The following is a 20,313-nucleotide window of genomic DNA, read 5'->3' on the forward strand; positions in this document are numbered from 1 at the left end:
TGATCATGTGGATAGTCAGAGGCTTTTTCCCAGGGCTGAAATGGCTCTCACGAGAGAGCATAGTTTTAAGGTGCTGGGGAGTAGGTCAGGAGTAAGATTTTTACGCAGAGAGTGGTGAGTGCGTGGAATGGGTTGCCGGCGATGGTGGTGGAGGCGGATACAATAGGGTCTTTTAAGAGAGTCCTGGACAGGTATATGGAGCTCAGAAAAACAGAGGGCTATGGGTAACCCCAAGTAATTTCTAAGGTAGGGACAAGTTCAGCACAGCTTTGTGGGCCGAAGGGCCTGTATTGTGCTGTAGGTTTTCTATGTTTCTATTAATGAATACCCTGCCACCACCGAGGTCTCATTTCTAGGACAGTGAACTGTTTACTTGTGCTGCACACTACATGAGTATTATGTTTTATTAACGTATTTGTGGTAATATTTTGTTTTATATGCTGTGTGTGAAATATGTTTTGTGGGTGCACCATGGTCTGTAGGAATGTTGTTTTGTTTGGTTGTACATGTATAGTCAGCTGACAATACACTTGAATCTTAGTTGTTAATCTGCCTGTCGGATGGCTTATTCCACTAAACTAGGCAGTATTTGAGTTTTCCCAGCATATAATGAATGATAAATCTCACGCCGGTCGGGTTAGGGAAGTTACTGGAGAGAATCCTTAGGGATGAATATATGAGCATTTGGAAACCCATGGTCTTATTAGGGAGAGGCAGCATGGCTTTCGCAGAGCAGGTCGTGCCCTACTAGCTTAATTAAGTTTTTTGACAAGGTGACGAGAGATTGATGAGGGTAGGGCAGTTGAAGGTTGTCTACGTGGATTTTAGTAAGGTGTTTGACAAAGTCCCTCACAGGAGGCAAATCCAGAAGCTTCTGGTGCATGGGATCCGTAGCAAATTGGCTGTTTAGATTTAGAACTGGTTTGCGTATAGAGGACAGAGGGTAGTGGTTGAAGGGACTTACTCGGTCAGGACGTCTGTAATTAGTGGTGTTCCACAGGGATCTGTGCTGGGACCTCTGCTGTTTGTAACGCATATAAATGATTTGGATGAAAATGTAGATGGGTAGGTTAGGAAATAGGTTTGCAGATGATGTTACTCCCATACTGTAAAAGGACTAGATGGGAAAGAGTTTGTCAACTATGTTCAGGGGAGTTTCCTTACTCAGTACAAAGAATTCCCAGTGAGAGAGTGTGTGATACTTGATCTCCTATTAGAGAATGATTCAGGGCAGGTGACAGGAGTTTGTGTAGGGCAACACTTTACATCTGGTGTCAAACTAAATATGGAAAAAGTAGGTCTGGTCCATGGGCTGAGATATTAAATTGGAGAAAGGACAATTTTGATGGTATCAGAAATGGTCTGGCAAGTGTGGATTGGGACAGGCTGTTTTCTGGCAAGGGTGTACTTGAAAGTGGGAGGCTTTCAAAAGTGTATTTTTGAGAGTGCAAAGCTTTTATGTGCCTGTCAGAAGAAAGGGTAAAGATAACAAGTGTAGGGAAACTGGTTAAGAGAGAAAAGGAGGTGCATAGCAGGTATGGGCAGGTAGGAACAGATGAGGTGCTTATGGAGTACAAGAAATGCAAGAAAGCTTAAGAAAGAAATCAGGAAGGCTGAAAGAAGGCATGAGGTTGCTCTAGCGGACAGGGTGAAGGAGAATCCTAAGGGATTCTATAGGTATGTTCAGAGCAAAAGGATTGTGAGGGACAAAATTGGTCCTCTGGAAGGTCAGAATGGTCATCCATGTGTGGAGCCAAAACAGATGGGGGAGATCTTAAATAAATTGTTTACATCTCTATTTATTCAGAAGATGGACACAGAGTCTATAGAAGTGAGGCAAAGCAGCATCAACTTCATGGACCCTGTACAGTTTACAGAGGAGGAGGTGTTTGCTGTCAGGTTGGGTAAATCCCTAGGGCCAGACAAACTGTTTCCTCAGACCCTACGGGAGGCAAGTGCAGAAATTGCTGGGGCCCTGGCAGAGATGTTTAAATCATCTTTAGCGACAGGAGAGGTATCAGAGGATTGGAGGATAGCCAATGTTGTTCCGCTGTTTAAACGTAAACCAGGAAATTATAGGCCACTGAGTCTGACATCATTTGTGGGAAAGTTATTAGAAGATATTCTAAGGGACCAGATAAATACATATTTGGATAGACAGGGACTGATTAAGGATAGTCAACAGGGCTTCGAGCATAGTAGGTCATGTCAAACCAATCTTGTAGAGTTTTTTGAGGAAGTTACCAGGAAAGTGGATGAAGGCAAAGCACTGGATGTTGTCTGCATGGACTTTAGCAAGGCACTTGACAAGGTCCCGCATGTGAGGCTGGTCAAGAAGGTTCAGTCGCTCGGCATTCAGCAGAGATAGTAAATTGGATTAGGCATTGGCTTTGTGGGAGAAGCCAGAGAGTGGTAGTAGAGGGTTGCCTCTCTGACTGGAGGCCTGTGACCAGTATGCTGCAGGGATCAGTACTGGGTCTGTTCTTGTTTCTCGTCTATATCAATGATCTGGATGATAATGTGGTTAACTGGATCAGCGAGTTTGTGGATGACACTAAGACTGGGGATGTAGTGGACAGTGAAGAAATCTCTCAAAGCTTGCAGAGGGATCTGCATTAGCTGGAAAAAATGGGCTGAAAATGTCAGATGGAATTTAATGCAGATAACTTCAAGGTGTTCTACTTCAGTAGGACCAACCAGGGTCGGTCTTACATGGGCAACAGTAGGACACTGAAGAGTGTGATAGAGCAGAGAGATCTGGGAATACAAGATCCATAATTTGTTGAAAGTGCCGTCATAGGTAGACAGGGTCGTAAAGGAAGCTTTTGGCACATTGGCCTTCATAAATCAATGTATTGAGTACAGGAGATGGGATGTTACATTGAAATTGTATAAGATGTTGGTGAGGTGTAATTTGGAGTATTGTGTACAGTTTTGGTCACCTACCTACAGGAAAGATGTAAACAAGGTTGAAAGAGTACAGAGAAAATTTACAAGGATGTTGCCGGGTCTGGAGGACCTGAGTTATAAGGAAAGATTGAATAGGTTAGGACTTTGTTCCTTAGAATGTAGAAGACAGAGGAGATTTGATGGAGGTGTACAAAATTATGAGGGATATAGATAGAGTAGGGCCGGCTGGTGGTGGTGTGGCATCGGCACTGGACCTTGAGGCAGACGGTTCCGGGTCCCAACCTGGGCAGCAGCAGTGTCTGCACGGAAGAAAGGCCTGGCAATCTGCTTCCGTATGTTGTCGTGAAAACCCTATGGTCCATGAGGTCACGGAGAGTCGGACTCAACTAAACGACTGAACATCACATAGAGTAAATGCAAGCAGGCTTTTTCCACTGAGGTCATGGATTAAAGGTGAAAGGTGAGAAGTTTAAGGGGAACATGAGGGAAACCTCTTCACTCAGAGAGTTGCGAGAGTGTGGAATGAGCTGCCAGCACAAGTGGTGCATGCGAGCTCAAGTTCAATGTTTAACAGAAGTTTGGATATTAGGGGTATGAATGTCCAGGTGCAGATCGATGGGAGTAGGCAGTTTAATAGTTCGACATGGACTAGATGGGCCAAAGGACCTGTTTCTGTGCTGTACTTTTCTATGACTCTATGATGCAAAGATTGGTAGTGTTTTGGATAGCGTAGATGACTGACAAGAGAATATAGATCAGTGGCAGATGGAATTTAACCTGGCAAAATGTGCAGTACTGCACCTTGCTTGGTAGGTCAAATGAAAAGAGACAGTTCATGTTTAAGAGCAAAACCCTTAACAGTTTAGAGCAGAGGGGACTTGGGGTCCAAGTTCATAGCTCCCTGAAGATGTCTACACAGGTTGATAAGGCAGTGAAGAAGACATATGGTATGTTTGCCTTTATTAGTCAAAGCATTAAGTTCAAATGTCAGGAGGTTATGCTGCAGCTGTATAAAACTCTGGTTAGGCCAGCCTGGAGAATTGCGACAGTTCTGGTCTGGTCACCGCACTACAGGAGGGATGTTGAGGCTTTGAAGAAGGTGCAGAGAGGTTCACCAGGATGCTGCCTCTTTTGAGGGCATGTGCTATCACGAGAGGCTGGATAAACTTGGGTTGTTTTCTCTGGAGTGGCACAGGCTGAGGGGAGATCTGATAGAGGGTTATAAGATTATGGGAGGCACAGATAGTATCTTTTGTATCTTATAGACAGAGTATCTGTTTCCCAGGCCTGAAATGTCTAATACCAGAGGGCATGTATTTAAGGTGAGAGGGGGTAATTTCAAAGGAGATATGAGGAGCAAAATTTTTTACTCAGAGATTATTGGATACCAGGAACGTGCTTCCCAGGGTGTTGGTAGAGATTTAGATAGGCACATGAACGTGAGGAAAATGGGAGGAGATGGACATTGTGTAGCCAGGAGAGATTAGTTTAGTTAGCTATTTGATTAATAATTTATTGGGTTCAGCATAAAACTGTGGGCTAAATGGCCTGTTCCCATTCTGTACTGTTCTATATTCTAAGACCATAAGGAATAGAAGCAGAATTAAGCCATTCAGACCATCGATTCTACTCTGCCATTCTCTCTCAACCCCACTTTCCCACTTTTTCCCCCACACCCTTTGACACCCTGACTAATCAAAATCCTATCAACCTCCACTTTGAACCTACTCAATGACTTGGCCTCCACAGCCCTCTCTGGCAATGAATTCCACAGATTCACCACCCTTTGACTGAAGAAACTCCTCATGGATGTCCCGCTATTCTGAGGCTGTGCTCTCTGGTCCTCGACTCCCCCACTATAGGAGACTCCACAACTACTCTATCTAAACTTTCAATATTCGGTAGGTTTCAATGAGATCCCCCCTCATTCTTCTAACCTACAGCAAGTACAGTCCCAGAGCCATTAAGCTCTCCTTATACGTTAACCCTTTCATTCCTGGAATCATTCTCATGAACCTCCTCTGGACTCTCTCAAATTCCAACACAGCTTTTCATAGATAAGGGGCCCAAAACTGCTCACAATTTCCCAAATGCAGTCTGACCAATGCCTTATAAAGCCTCAGCATTACATCCTTGCTTTTATATTCTAGTTCTCCCGAAATGAACGCTAACATTGCATTTGCATTCCTTATCACTGATTCAACCTGCAAGTTAATCTTCAGGGAATCCTGCACAAGGATCCCAAGTCCCTTTGCAACTCTGATTTTTGAATTTTCTCCCCGTTTAGAAATAGTCTATACGTTATTTCTTCTACCAAAATCATAACCATACACTTTCCTACACTGTATTTCATCTACCACTTCTTCACCCATTCTCCTAATCTGTCTAACACCTTCTACAGACTCCTAGCTTCCTCAACACTACCTATCCCTCCATCTATCTTCATTTCAACAGCCAACCAGACCACAAAGCTATCGATTCCATCATTCAAATCAACGACATATAATTTGAAAGTAAGCAGTTCTAACACAGAGCCCTGTGGAATACCACTAGCCACCAGCACCAAGCAGAAAAGCCTCCTTTTATTCCCACTCCTTGTCATCCTGCCAATCAGCCAACCTATCCTTGGTATCTTTCCTGTGATACCAAGGGCTCTTGCCTTGTTTAGCAGCCTCATGTGCAGCACTGTGTAAAAGGCCTTCTGAAAATCCAAGAAAACAACGTCCACTGACTCTCCTTTGTTTGTCCTCCCTGCTGGAAAAAATTCCAACACACCTGTCAAGCAAAATTTCCCCCTGCAGGAAGCCATGCTGACCTTATTCCATGTTATCATGTAGCACCAAGTACCCTGAAATTTCATCCTTAATAATGGAGTCCAACATCTTCCCAAACACTGAGGTCAGGTTAACTGGCCTATAAATGCCTCCCTCCCTTAAAGAGTGGCATGACATTTGTAATTTTCCGGCCCTCTGGATTCTCGTGATTCTTAAAAAATCGCTACTAATGCCTCCACAATCTCGTCAGCCACCTCTTTCATAACCCTGGGGTGTAGTCCATCTGGTCCAGATGATTTATCTGCCTTCAGACCTTCCAGCCACACAAGCACCTCGTCCTTAGTAACAGCAACTACACTCATGCTCCAGATGATGAGAATCCTTTATGATGGATACCACATTTTTGAGGCATCACCTTTTGAAGATGTCCTCAATGGTGAGGAGGTTACTGTCCATGATGGAGCTGGATGAGTTTACAACCCTTTTCAGCTTTTTCCATAAAAACAGTGATGCAACCAGTTTCAGTGCTCTCCGCGCCATCACTGAATATGGCTGAGCAGGCTCAACTGGCCAGATGGTTCAAAGCCTTCTCCTGCTCCTAGTTTGTACATGTTATTTCAGCCAGAGAAATTTTTTAATGAAAGAATTTTGGTCAACTGCCTACAGAAATGATGTAAGTAAAGTTGAAAGAGTACAGAGAAATTTTAGAAGGATTTTGCCAGAACTGGAGGACCTGAGTTATAAGGAAAGATTGGATAGGTTAGGACTTTGTTCCTACGAACGTAGAAGATTAAGTGATTTGATAGAGGTGTACAAAATCATGAAGGGTATAGACAGGGTAAATTCAAGCAGCTTTTTCCACTGAGGTTGGGTGACACTACAACAAGAGGTCATGGGTTAAAGGTGAACAACATGAGGGGAAATTTCTTCACTCAGAGGGTCATGAGAGTGTGGAATGAGCTTCCAGCACAAGTGGTGCTTGCAGTTTTGATTTCAACATTTAAGAGAAGTTTGGATAGGGGTATGGAGGGCTATGGTCCTGGTGCTGGTCGATGGCACCATGGTTCAGCATAGATTAGATGGGCTGAATGGCCTGTTTCTGTGCTGTACTTTTCTATGACTCTAAACGCAAAGTTCCTGCATTTGGTGGGGTGGGGGGGGGGAGAAAGTTTCGGGATCAGTGCTCCTGATCACCATCTGGGAAATCCGGTTGGAAGCAGCCTAGTTGTATTCATTTTGGTTGTGGGGGAGCATTGGCTGAGACACAAACAGGATCATGGAGCGGTGCTGGCCTGAAGCTAAAGATAGGCTTGTGGCGACCCACTTCCTAGCGCACTCGAACGGGCTCACAAATAGCCAGCGCGCCGGCACAAAGGCCAGGTCTGCTTCACCAACAAAGGGAAAAGCCTGCGGGGGATTGTGAGTACGTGCCCCTTCAGCATCCGCGCCCGGGGAGGGCGGGATCAGGGAGGCTTTAAAGCAAGGCTGTGAAGTTCAAATAAAATCATCTTTAATTGCAGTTCACCGACTCCGTGTCGTTATTTTAGCGCTGCGTGTAGCACACCGCTACAATCGGTGACCCCGACGGTCCAAACGATGTTTGGACTGGAGATGACCGACGCGCATCTGTTCATGCGGTTTCGTTGAAACTGCCAAGCTTCTGGACGCTACAACCTCACCTATGGTTTCAGCAAGCAGAAGCCCAATTCCACGTTCGGCAGATAACCTCAGAGGACACCCGTTACTACTACGTGGTGAGCTCCCTCGACCAGGACACAGCGGCCCAGGTTGCGGAGTTCGTACAGTCTCCCCCGGCGGACGGCAAGTACATGGAATTCAAAGCCCTGCTCATAAGGACTTTCGGACTCTCACGGCGCGAGCGAGCTGCCCGCTTACTGCACCTGGATGGTTTGGGGGACAGACCTCCATCGGCTTTAATGAATGAGATGTTGTCTCTGGCCGGAGGACACAAGCCCTGCCTCATGTTTGAGCAGGCATTCCTGGAGCAGCTGCCCGAGGACATACGCCTGCTGCTGTCCAACGTGGATTTCAGCGACCCCCGGAAGGTGGCAACCCGGGTGGACTTGCTGTGGAACGCCAAGAAGGTGAGTGGGGCGTCCATCGCACAGATCACCAGGCCACGCTCCCAGCAGCAGACCAGACCAGGCCCGGCCGCAGAGCCCGCTAGCCCCAGAGGGAGGGGTGAGGAGCCCAACGAACAATGGTGCTTCTACCACCAGCGGTGGGGCGCAGAAGCCCGGCGTTGTCGCCCACCCTGCCAGTTCCTGGGAAACGCCAGGGCCAGCCGCCGCTGATGGCTATGGCGGCTGGCCATCGGGATAGCCTCCTGTATGTGTGGGACAGCAGGTCGGGATGCCGTTTTTTGGTCGACACCGGTGCCGAGATCAGCGTCTTACCTCCGACGAGTTACGACACCCGCAACAGGGCACCGGTTCCCCCCCTGAGGGCCGTGAACGGCAGCACGGTAAGGACCTACGGCACCCGTACGGTGCAGCTACAGTTCGGCTCCAGCAGGTTCACGTGGGACTTCACGCTGGCCGCCGTAGCCCAACCGCTTCTGGGTGTGGATTTTTTGCGGTCTCACAGCCTGCTGGTCGACCTGCCGAGGCAGAGACTGGTCCACGCCGAGACCTTTCAGACGTTCTCCCTGGGAGAAGCCCAGTTGCCAACCCCACACCTAGACTCCATCACGCTGTCCGACAACGACTTCACCAGAGTCCTGGCGGATTTCCCATCGGTTCTGGCACCGCAGTTCACGGCAGCCATGCCCAGACACGGCGTACAGCACCACATCCCGACCCAGGGACCACCCCTCCACGCCCGTGCTCGGCGGCTTCCCCCGGACAAGCTCCGACTGGTGAAGGAGGAGTTCAAGAGGATGGAGGAATTGGGGATCATACGGCGGTCTGACAGCCCATGGGCCTCCCCCCTGCACATGGTGCCCAAAGCAGCTGAGGGTTGGAGACCATGCGGTGACTACCGCAGACTGAACGAGGCTACAACTCCAGACCGCTACCCTGTGCCGCCATACAGGACTTTGCAGCAAACCTGCACGGGGCAAGAATCTTTTCCAAGGTAGAGCTCGTCCGGGGATACCATCAAATCCGGATGCATCCGGACGGCATCCCCAAAACGGCACTCATCACCCCTTTTGGCCTTTTCGAGTTCCTCCGCATGCCGTTCGGCCTGAAGAATGCCGCACAGACGTTCCAGCGGTTAATGGACGCGGTGGGACGCGACCTGGACTTCGCATTCATCTATTTGGACGACATCCTCATAGCCAGCAGCAGTTGTCAGGAGCATCTGTCCCACCTCCGTCAACTCTATGCCCGACTGAGTGAATACGGTCTAACAATCAACCCGGCCAAATGCCAGTTCAGGCTCGACACCATTGACTTCCTGGGCCACAGGATTACTAAAGACGGAGCAACCCCTCTGCCTGCTAAGGTAGATGCAGTCCGCCATTTCCCCCGACCCACCACAATCAAAGGCCTTCAGGAATTCATGGGTATGGTAAATTTCTACCACCGCTTCCTCCCTTCAGCTGCCTGGATCATGCGCCCCCTGTTCGCCTTGCTGTCCGGTCCGGGCAAGGACATTACCTGGGACGAGGTGTCCGCCGCCACTTTCATTCAAACGAAGGAAGCCTTAGCGAACGCCGCGATGCTAGTGCACCCCAGAATGGACGTCCCTAATGCCCTCACAGTGGACGCATCTAACACGGCAGTCGGTGGGGTGCTGGAGCAACTCATCGAGGGTCGCTGGCAACCCCTGGCGTTTTTCAGCAAACACCTGCGGCCACCCGAGCTCAAGTACAGTGCTTTCGACCGGGAACTGTTGGCACTATACCTGGCAATCCAGCATTTCAGGTACTTCTTAAAAGGTAGGCCCTTCACCGCGTTCACGGACCACAAACCGCTTACCTTTACGCTCACGAAGGTGTCCGATCCCTGGTCGTCCCGCCAGCAGCACCATCTGTCCTACATCTCTGAATACACGACGGACGTCCGGCACGTCTCAGGTAAGGACAATGTCGTGGCGGATGCGCTCTCTCGCCCTAACATTCACGCCCTTTCCCAAGGGGTAGACTTTGAGGCGCTGGCAGAGGCGCAGCAGGCAGACGAGGAGATCCCGAGTTACCGGACCGCAGTCTCCGGTTTGCAGCTCCAGGACCTCCCCGTAGGCCCAGGTGAGAGGACCCTACTCTGTGACGTCACCACGGGCCAACCCCGTCCCGTCGTCCCGGCAGCCTGGTGGCGGCGCGTTTTCGACTCCATTCACAACTTAGCGCACCCCTCTATCAGGGCAACCGTCCGGATGGTAGCCAACAGGTTCGTTTGGCACGGACTCCGCAAACAGGTCAGTGAATGGGCCAAAATGTGCATGCACTGCCAAACAGCCAAGGTGCAGCGGCACACCAAAGCTCTGCTGCAGCAGTTCCATCCCACCCACCGGCGTTTCGACCACATTCATGTGGATATCGTGGGCCCCCTGCCAGTGTCACGAGGAGCGCGGCACCTCCTGACTATCGTGGACCGGTTCACAAGATGGCCAGAGGCGATCCCGCTCACGGACACCACCTCCGAATCCTGCGCCTGGGCACTGATTGCCACCTGGGTATCTCGCTTTGGGGTACCGGCCCACATTACCTCCGACAGAGGCGCCCAGTTCACCTCCAGCCTGTGGTCTGCTATGGCCAGCCTTTTGAGGACACAGCTGCACCACACCACTGCCTACCACCCGCAGTCGAACGGCCTGGTGGAACGCTTCCACCGTCACCTAAAGTCGGCTCTCATGGCCCGCCTGCGAGGAGCTAACTGGGCGGACGAGCTTCCCTGGGTCCTACTCGGCATCCGCACGGTGCCCAAAGACGATCTGCACGCTTCGTCGGCCGAGTTGGTGTACGGCACACCCCTGGTCGTTCCCGGGGAGTTCATACCAGCCCCGAGGGGGTAAAAGGAAGAACCCGCAGCAGTCCTGGGCAGACTACGTGAGAGGCTCGGTGCCCTGGCCCCCATACCCACTTCGCAGCATGGGCAGCACCCGACCTGCGTACCCAAAGACCTGCAGAACTGTAAGTTTGTGTTTGTACGCCGGGGCGGGCATCGGCCACCGCTGCAACGGCCCTACGAGGGGCCGTTTACGGTGATCAGAAACAACGGGTCCACATTCGTGCTGGACATTGAGGGGAAAGAGGAAGTTTTCACAGTGGACCGACTCAAACCGGCCCATGTGGACTTGGCACAACCGGTCGAGTTTCCGGCACCGCGGCGCAGAGGCCGACCTCCCAAACAGGGTCCGGCCCAGACTGTGGACATTGGGGGGTGTATCGCCGGTTCTGGGGGGGGGCAGGTTATGTGGCGACCCACTTCCTAGCGCACTCGAACCGGCTCACAAATAGCCAACGCGCTGGCACAAAGGCCAGGTCTGCTTCACCGACAAAGGGAAAGCCTGCGGGGGTTTGTGAGTACGTGCCCCTTACAGCATCTGCGCCCGGGGAGGGCGGGATGAGGGAGGATTTAAAGCAAGGCTGTGAAGTTCAAATAAAATCATCTTTAATTGCAGTTTACCGACTCCGTGTCGTTATTTTAGCGCTGCGTGTAGCACACCGCTACAGGCTGAAATATTGGAGACTGGCAAAAACTCACTCAATACCACGTTGTTTAAGGCCAATGCACGGTACACCTTCTTAACCACAGAGTCAACCTGCGCAGCAGATTTGAGCGTCCTATGGACTTGGACCCCAAAATCCCTCAGATCCTCCACACTGCTAAGAGTCTTACTATTAATACTATATTCTGCCATCATATTTGACCTACCAAAATGAACCACATCACACTTATCTGGGTTGAACTCCATCTGCCACTTCTCAGCCCAGTTTTGCATCCTATCGATGTCCCGCTGTAACCTCTGACAGCCCTCCACACTAACCACAACACCCCCAACCTTTGTGTCATCAGCAAATTTACTAACCCATCCCTCCACTTCCTCATCCAGGTCACTTATAAACATCACAAAGAGTAGGCTCTGAGCCTCAGAAGGGTAGGGTGAATTCAGGCAGAGCAATAGTCATAGGGGACTCGGTAGTTAGGGAGATTCTGCGGCAGCAAAAGAGATGCCAGGATAGTGTGTTGCCTCCCGGGTGCTAGGGTCCAGGGTGTCTCTGAGTGGTTGCAGAATATTCGTGAAGAGGAGGGTGAGCAGCTGGAGGTGCAAGTTGGTACCAATGACATAGAGCAAGGGGTTTAGTTGGGGTGTTTACTAGGAGTGTTCAGGAAGGTTTCCTGATGCAATATGTAGATAAGCCAACGAGAGGAGAGGCTGTACTTGATCTGGTGTTGGGAAATGAACCTGGTCAGGTGTCAGGTCTGTCAGTGGGAGAGCATTTTGGAGATAGTGATCACAACGCTATCTCCTTTACCATAGCACTGGAGAGGGATAGGAGCAGACAATTTGGGAAAATTTTAATTGGGGTAGGGGGAAATATGATGCTATTAAGCAGGAACTTGGGAACATAAACTGGGAGCAGATGTTCTCAGATTCAGATTCAGTTTATTGTCATTTAGAAACCACAAATGCAATGCAGTTAAAAAATGAGACAACGTTCCCCCAGAATGATATCACAAAAGCATATGACAAAACAGACTACACCAGAAAATCCACATAACGTTTGGCAATCCCCAATCCAGAGTCCGGAGAGGCTGCTGCGTATTAATATCGCGCTACCGTCTTAGCGCGTTCCCCGGAAAGGAGCTCCAAATCCACCAGACAAAAACAAGACCAAAAACTAAAGCTACAAGATCCGCACAAAACCACATGATTACAACATATAGTTACAACAGTGCAAACAACAGCATAATTGATAAAAAACAGACCATGGGCACAGTAAAAATAGTCCAAAGATGTTAAAGGACTATAAGTTCAAAAGAAATCACCACACAGTTTCCACAAGTCCCCAGGGTCCCGACAGACTCGCCATCCCACGCCGGTGGCAGAAGGGAATACCCCCGCTATGGACTTCCACGGCGCCGTCGGACTTAGCCTCGCAGACGCTGCACACAATGAAAGATCCGTTGAAACCAGCCTCGCAGACGCAGCACACAATGAAAGCGACCTGAGTCCGTCGAACCTCCAAGCCGACGACCATCCCCTCCGGCACAGCTTCTCCGAGCACCATCCTCTGCCGAGCGTATTAAGACAGCCCTGCCAACGGCCACTGGCAACGCGACCCCGAGAACTGGGGGCCTGTTCTTCTCAGGGAAATACACAGCAGAAATGTGGCAAATGTTCAGGGAACATTTGCATGGAGTTCTGCATGAGTATGTTCCATTGAGGCAGGGAAAGAATGGTAGGGTACAGGAACCATGGTGAACAAAGGATGTAGAAAATCTAGTTAAGAAGAAAAGAAAAGCTTATGAAAGTTCAAGGAACTAGGTACTGCTAGAGCTCTAGAAAATGACAAGGGTGCCAGGAAGGAGCTTAAGAATGAAATTAGGAGAGCCAGAAGGGGCCATGAGAAGGCCTTGGCGGGCAGGATTAAGGGAAACTCTAAGGCATTCTACAAATTTGTGAAGAGCAAGAGGATAAGCTGTGTGAGAATAGGACCAGTCAGGTGTGATAGTGGAAACGTGCGTGGAGTCAGAGGAGGTAGTGGAGGTACTCAATGAATACTTTGCTTCAGTATTCACCAGGGAAAAGGACTTCAGCAATTGTGGGGATGAGTTACAGCGGACTGAAACACTTGAGTGTAGAGACATTAAGAAAGAGGATGTGCTGGAGCTTTTGAAAGGTACTAAGTTAGATAAGTCACTGAGACCGGACAAGATCTACTCCAGGCTACTGTGGGAAGCGAGGGAGGAGATTGCTGAGCCTCTGGCGGTGATCTTTGCATCATCAATAGGGATGGGAGAGGTTCCAGAGAATTGGAAGGTTGCAAATGTTGTTTCCTTGTTCAAGAAAGGGTGTAGAGCTAACCCAAGAAATTATAGACCAATAAATCTTACTTCAGTAGTAGGCAAGATGTTGGAGAAGATCCTGAGAGGCAGGATTTATGAGCATTTGAAGAGACACAATCTGATTAGGGATAGTCAGCATGGCTTTGTCAAAGCCAGTTGTGCCTTACGAGCCTCATTGAATTCTTTGAGGAGGTAACAAAGCACATTGATGAAGATAGAGCAGTGGATGTAGTGTATATGGATTTCAGTAAGGCATTTGATAAGGTACCCCAGAAAGTAATGAGGCATGGGATTAAAGGAGACATTGCTTTGTGGATCCAGAATTGGCTTGTGAACAGAAGGCAAAGGGTGGATGGTTCAATTTCTGCATGGAGGTCGGTCACCAGTGGAGTGCCTCAGGGATCTGTTCTGGGACCCCTCCTCTTTGTGATTTTTATAAATGACCTAGATGAGGAAGTAGAAGGGTGAGTTAGTAAATTTGCTGATAACAGAAACGTTGGGGGTGTTGTGGATAGTCTGGAAGATTGTCAGGGGTTACAGTGGGACATTGATAGGATGCAGAGGCTGAGAAATGGCAGATGGACTTCAACCTAGATAAGTGTGAAGTGGTTCATTTCGGTAGGTCAAATTTGAAGACAGAATCTAATATTAATAGTAAGACTCATGGCAGTGTGGAGGATCAGCAGGATCTTGGGGTCCGAGTCCATAGGACACTCAAAGCTGCTGCGCAGGTTGAGAGTGTTGTTAAGGAGCTGTGTGGTGTGTTGGCCTTCATAAACCATGGGATTAAGTTCAAGAGCCATGAGGTAATGTTACAGCTATATAAGACCTTAGTTAGACCCCACTTGGAGTACTGTGTTCAATTCTGGTCACCTCACTACAGGAAGGATGTGGATGCTATAGAGAGAGTGTAAAGGAGATTTACAAGGATGTTGCCTGGATTGGAGAGCATGCCTGATGAGAATAGGTTGAGTGAACTTGGCCTTTTCTCCTTGGAACAACAGAGGATGAGAGGTGACCTGATAGAGGTGTATAAGAGGCATTGATCGTGTAGACAGCCAGAGGCTTTTTCCCGGGGCTGAAATGGCTAACATGGGGGGAAATAGTTTTAAGGTGCTTGGAAGTAGGTACAAGGGGAATGTCAGAGGTAAGTTTTTCACACAGAGTGGTGGGTGTGTGGAATGTACTGCCAGCGACAGTGGTAGAGGCAGATACAATAGGGTCTTTTAAGAGACTGTTAGATAGGTACATAGAGCTCAGATATATAGAAGGTTATGCGCTAGGGAAATTCTAGGCAGTTTCTAGAGCAGGTTACATGGTCGGCACAACATTGTGGGCCGAAGGGCCTGTTATGTGCTGTAGATTTCTATAAATTCAGAAGGCACAGGATAAATACATCCCAAAGAAGAAGTATTCTAAAGGCAAGATGGCACAACCGTGGCAGTTGAAGCCAACATAAAAGCCAAAGAGAGGGCATGTAATAGAGCAAAGGTTAGTGGGAAAAGCTTTCAAATGCAAATAAAGTCCTAAAGAAGGAACAGGTGAAATACGAAGGTAAGCTAACCAATAATATTAAAGAGTTCTTCAGTTATATAAAGTGTAAAAGAGAGGTGAGAGTGGACATCGAACCACTGGAAAATGACGCTGGAGAGGTAGTAATTGGAGACAAGGAAATGTGGATGAAATGAGGAAGTATTTTGCATCAGTCTTCACTGTGGAAGACACTAGGTGTATGCCAGAGGTTAGGAAGTGTGTGAAGTTACCATTAGTAGGAAGAAGATTCTTGGGAAACTGGAAGGTGTGAAGGTAGATAAGTCACATGGACTAGATGGTCTGCATCCCAATGTTCTGAAAGAGATGGCTGAAGAGATTGTGGAGGTATTAGTAATGATCTTTCAAGAATCAATGGATTCTGTCATGCTTCCAGAGGACTTGAAAATTGTAAATATCACTCCACTCTTCAAGAAGGGAGGGAGGCAGAAGAAAGGAAATTGCCTGGATTGGAGAGCATGCCTCATGAGATCAGGTTGAGTGAACTTGGCCTTTTCTCCTTGGAACAACAGAGGATGAGAGGTGACCTGATAGAGGTGTATATAAGAGGCATTGATCGTGTGGACAGCCAGAGGCTGTCCAGTTAGTCTAACCTCAGTGGTTAGGAAGATGTTGGAGATGATTGTTCAGGATGTAGTTTCGAATTACTTGGACACACATGAGAAAATAGGCCGTAGTCAGCATGGTTTCCTTAAGGGAGAACCTTGCCTGACAAATCTGTTGGAATTCTTTGAAGAAATAACAAGCAGGATAGACAAAGGAGAATCGGTTGATGTGTACTTGGATTTTCAGAAGGCCTTTGACAAGGTGCCACTCATGAGGCTGCTTAACAAGCTACAAACCCATGGTATTACAGGAAAGACTCTAGCACGGATAGAGCAGTGGCTGGCTGGCAGGAGTGGGAATAAAAGGAGCCTTTTCTAGTTGGCTGCCAGTGACTATAGTGGTGTTCCACAGGGAATACACTATAGTCTGGTTTGCCAATGATGGAATTGACGGTTTTGTGGCCAAGTTTGCAGACAATACAAAGATAGTGGGAGTGTAGGTAGTTATGAGGAAGCATAGAGGCTACAGAAGGACTTAGATAGATTAGGAGGATGGGCAAAGAGGTGGCAGATGGAATACAGTGTTGGTAAATATACGTTCATGCACTTTGGTAGAAGAAATAAAAGCAAAGGCAGTTTTCTAAATGGAGAGAAAATTCAAAAATCTGAGGTGCAAAGGGGTTTGGGAGACCTTGTTCAGGATTCCCTAAAGGTTAGTTTGCAGGTTGAGTCTGTGGTGAGGAAGGCAAATGCAATGTTAACATTCATTTCAAGAGGACTGGAATATAAGAGTAAGATTGTAATGTTGACACTTTATAAAGCACTGGTGAAACTTCCTCGGAGTATTATGAGCTGATTTGGGCCCCTTATCTAAGAAAGGATGTGCTTACGTTGGAGAGGATTCAAAGGATGGCATTAAAAGGCTTGCCACATGAGGAACATTTGATGTACTCCCTGGAATTCTGAAGAATGAGTGGGGACATCACAGCCTCAGAATAGAGGGATTTCCACTTAGAATGGAGACGAGGAGGAATTCCTTTAGCCAGAGAGAGGTAAATCTGTGAAATTTGTTGCCACAGGTGGCTGTGTTGACTAAGTTATTGGGTGCATTTAAGTTGGAGATTGATAGATTCTTGATTAATCAGGGCATGAAGGGATATGAGGAAAAAGCAGGAGGTTGGGGCTGAGAGGGAAATGGATCAGCCATGAAATCTCAGAGCAGACTAGATGGGCCAAATGGCCTAATTCTGTGTGTGTGTGTATATATACATATATATAAAAACACACACACACACACATATATACGTATATATAAAAGCACACACACATACAAACTTACATTTCAAAGTTCAGAGGAAATTTATTATCGCAGTACAATATGTCACCATATACAACCCTGAGATTCATTTTCTTGCAGGCATACTCAATAAATCTATAGAATAATAACTATAAGAGGATCAATGAAAGATCAGCAAGAGTGCAGAAGATAACAACTGCACAAATGCAAATATAAATAAATAGCATTAAATAACAAGAACATGTCATAATGAGATGAAGAGTCCTTAAAATAAGATCATTGGTTGTGGAAACATTTCAATAATGGGGTAAGTGGAATGTAGTTATCCCCTTTTATTCAAGAGCCTGATGGTTGAGGGGTAATAACTGTTCTTGAACCTGGTGGTGTGGGTCCTGAGGCTCCTGTACCACCTTCCTGATGGTTGGGGGTAATGACTGTTCCTGAACCTGGTGGTGTGGGGCCTGAGGCTCCTGTACCTCCTTCCTGATAGTTGAGGGGTAATAACTGTCCCTGAACCTGGTGGTGTGGGGCCTGAGGCTCCTGTACCACCTTCCTGATGGTAGCAGCAAGAAGAGAGCGTGATCTGGGTGGTGAGGATCTCTGATGATGGATGCTGCTTTCCTATGACAGAATTCATGTTGATGTGCTCAATGGTTGAGAAGGTTTTACCCGTGATGTACTGGGCCGAATCTACCACCTTTTGTATGGTTTTCTGTTCAAGGGTATTGGTGCTTCCATACCAGACTGTGTTGCATTTAGTCAATATACTCCCCAGTACACGTCTGTGGAAGTTTGTCAAAGTTTTAGATCTCATTCTGAGTCTCTGCAGACTCTGAAGGAAGTAGAGGTGCTGCTGGGCTTTCTTTGCAATTGCACTTGCGTGCTGGGCCCAGGACAGGTCCAAAATAATAACACCGAGGAATTCAAAGTTGCCGACCCTCTCCGCCTCTGATCGTCCAATGAGGACTGGCTCATGGACCTTGGTTTCACTCTCCTGAAGTCTACACTAGTTCCTTGGTCTTGCTGACATTGAGTGAGAGGTTGTTGTTATGACACCACTCAGCCAGATTTTCAATCTCCCTCCTGTATGCTAAATCATCACCCCCTTTGATTTGGCCAATGACAACAGTAGTGTCATCAGCAAACTTGAATATGGTGTTGAAGCTGTGCTTAGCTGCACAGTCACAGGTGTAAAGCGAGCGGAGCAGGGGCTGAGCACACAGCCTGTGGTGCGCTTGTGCTGATGGAGATTATGAAGGAGAGGATGTTGCCAATCTGAACTGACTGGGGTCTGCAAGTGAGGAAACCGAGGATCCAATTGCACAAAGAGGTATTGAGGCCTAGGTCTTGGAGTTTATTGATTAGTTTTGAGGGGATGATGGTATTGAATGCTGAGCTGTACTCGATAAAGAGTATCCTGATACATGTATCTTTGCTGTCCAGATGTTCCAGGGTTGAGTGAAGAGCCAGTGAGATGGCATCTGCTGTGGACCTATTGCTTCGGTAGGCAATTTGGAGCAGATCCAAGTTACCTCGCAGGCAGAAGCTGATGTTTCATCACCAATCTCTGAAATAACTTCATCACTATGTATGTAAGTGTAATTGGTCATTGAGGCTGATCACCACACAAACACATTGGATAAATAAATATTCATTTTGTATTGTAACTTATAGTTTTTTTTAATAATGTATTGTCATATACTGGTGCTGCAAAACAACATATTTCATGACATATTCCAGTGATATTAAACCTGATCTGATTCTGATCTTGGAGGGATGTCCTTCTGTTCTGAAGCTGTGCTTTTGGTCCTCGACTACCCCACTATAAGAAACATCATCTCCATGTTCACTCTATCCAGGTCTTTCAATATTCAATAGGTTTAAATGGGATCCCCTCCCCCATTCTGCTAAATTCCAGCAAGTACAAGCCCAGAGCCATTAAACATTCCTCATATGTTAACCCTTTCATTCCCAAAATCATTCTGGTAAACCTCCCTGATCTCTTGAAGTTTGGCCTTGTTCTCTCTCTCAAACAGGGAAGTCCTGCAGGAAGTTGTTTGGGGTGGTGGTGACAAATCTAAACATTCTTGGAAGTTTGACCTCTAGGTAGCCATTGTCTTGTCCTCTGATCGAGCACTCATCTCAATGTGTTGCCCATTTGGAAAAATCCTCAACAACTTTCAACAATAGAGCATCTCTAAAGTAGTGAGGTTCTCCATGGAACCTATCATACATACTTAACCCAGGACCTAAAACTCACTGAAAGAAGGGTGTGCAACTGTCAGAGAAGAAGTGCAGGAGGCTGAAGACTCACACAGTTATTCAGGAACCATTTCTTCCCCTCCACCATCAGATTCTGAACAGTCCATGAACCCACAAACACTACCTCAATACTTCACTCTCTTTTGGCACCATATTTTATTTTTATATATATTTAATATTGTAATTTGTATTACCGTATATTTAATGTATTCCTCTTCGAGGATCACCACCTTGTTGTAGTGGAGAAGCTTGTGAGTTCCTGGGATCCCAAGAGTGATGTCGTCTGGAGCTTCGCAAAGGCCACCAACAGCAGCTCGTCCTGGGCCAGTCCTTTGAAGACCTTTCCTCTCCCAGGGATGAGGTCTTTGGAGCTGCTGTTGCCGTTTCTGGGTTTTTACACAATGGGGTTGGTAACCCTCCTCCTTTCAGTCGGGCTTGGGACTGACCATGGCAGAGTTAATATGAACACTGCTTTTAATTTATTTTCTTTGCACTATTTATTTATTTTGTAATTTATAGAAGTTGTATATCTTTGCACTGTGCTGCTGCTGTAACACAACAATGTCATATAACACAGTGACAACCACCACTACTTTATCATTTCCTGTCAGAGTCACCTTGTGTACAGACACTCCTGTGCCCAGCGTCACTTTATGGACATACAATCAATCTGTGTGAATAAGCTTTCTTGTGTAATTAGTTATTGTGTTTTTTTATTATTATGTTCTTTATCTTATTGTGATTTCTTTTGTGCTGTGTTGGAACCAGAGTAACAATTATTTGGTTCTCCTTTACACTTATGTACTGGACATGAAACAATCTTGAACTCTTGCCGGAGACAGACGGGAGGAATTTGCTGCATCTTTAATGCATTGCTTGAAGCTTCATTCTGCTCTCCTCCTCCCTTCCCCCTCTTGGATATTTTTGCTGGCCTGACCAAGCTCTGAGCCTGGAGTCACTCAGCCAGTCTGTACAATAATGGATTGTCCGATATCCAA

This window comes from Hemitrygon akajei, chromosome 18 (genome assembly GCF_048418815.1).
Source record: "Hemitrygon akajei chromosome 18, sHemAka1.3, whole genome shotgun sequence".
Classification (NCBI taxonomy): Eukaryota; Metazoa; Chordata; class Chondrichthyes; order Myliobatiformes; family Dasyatidae; genus Hemitrygon; species Hemitrygon akajei.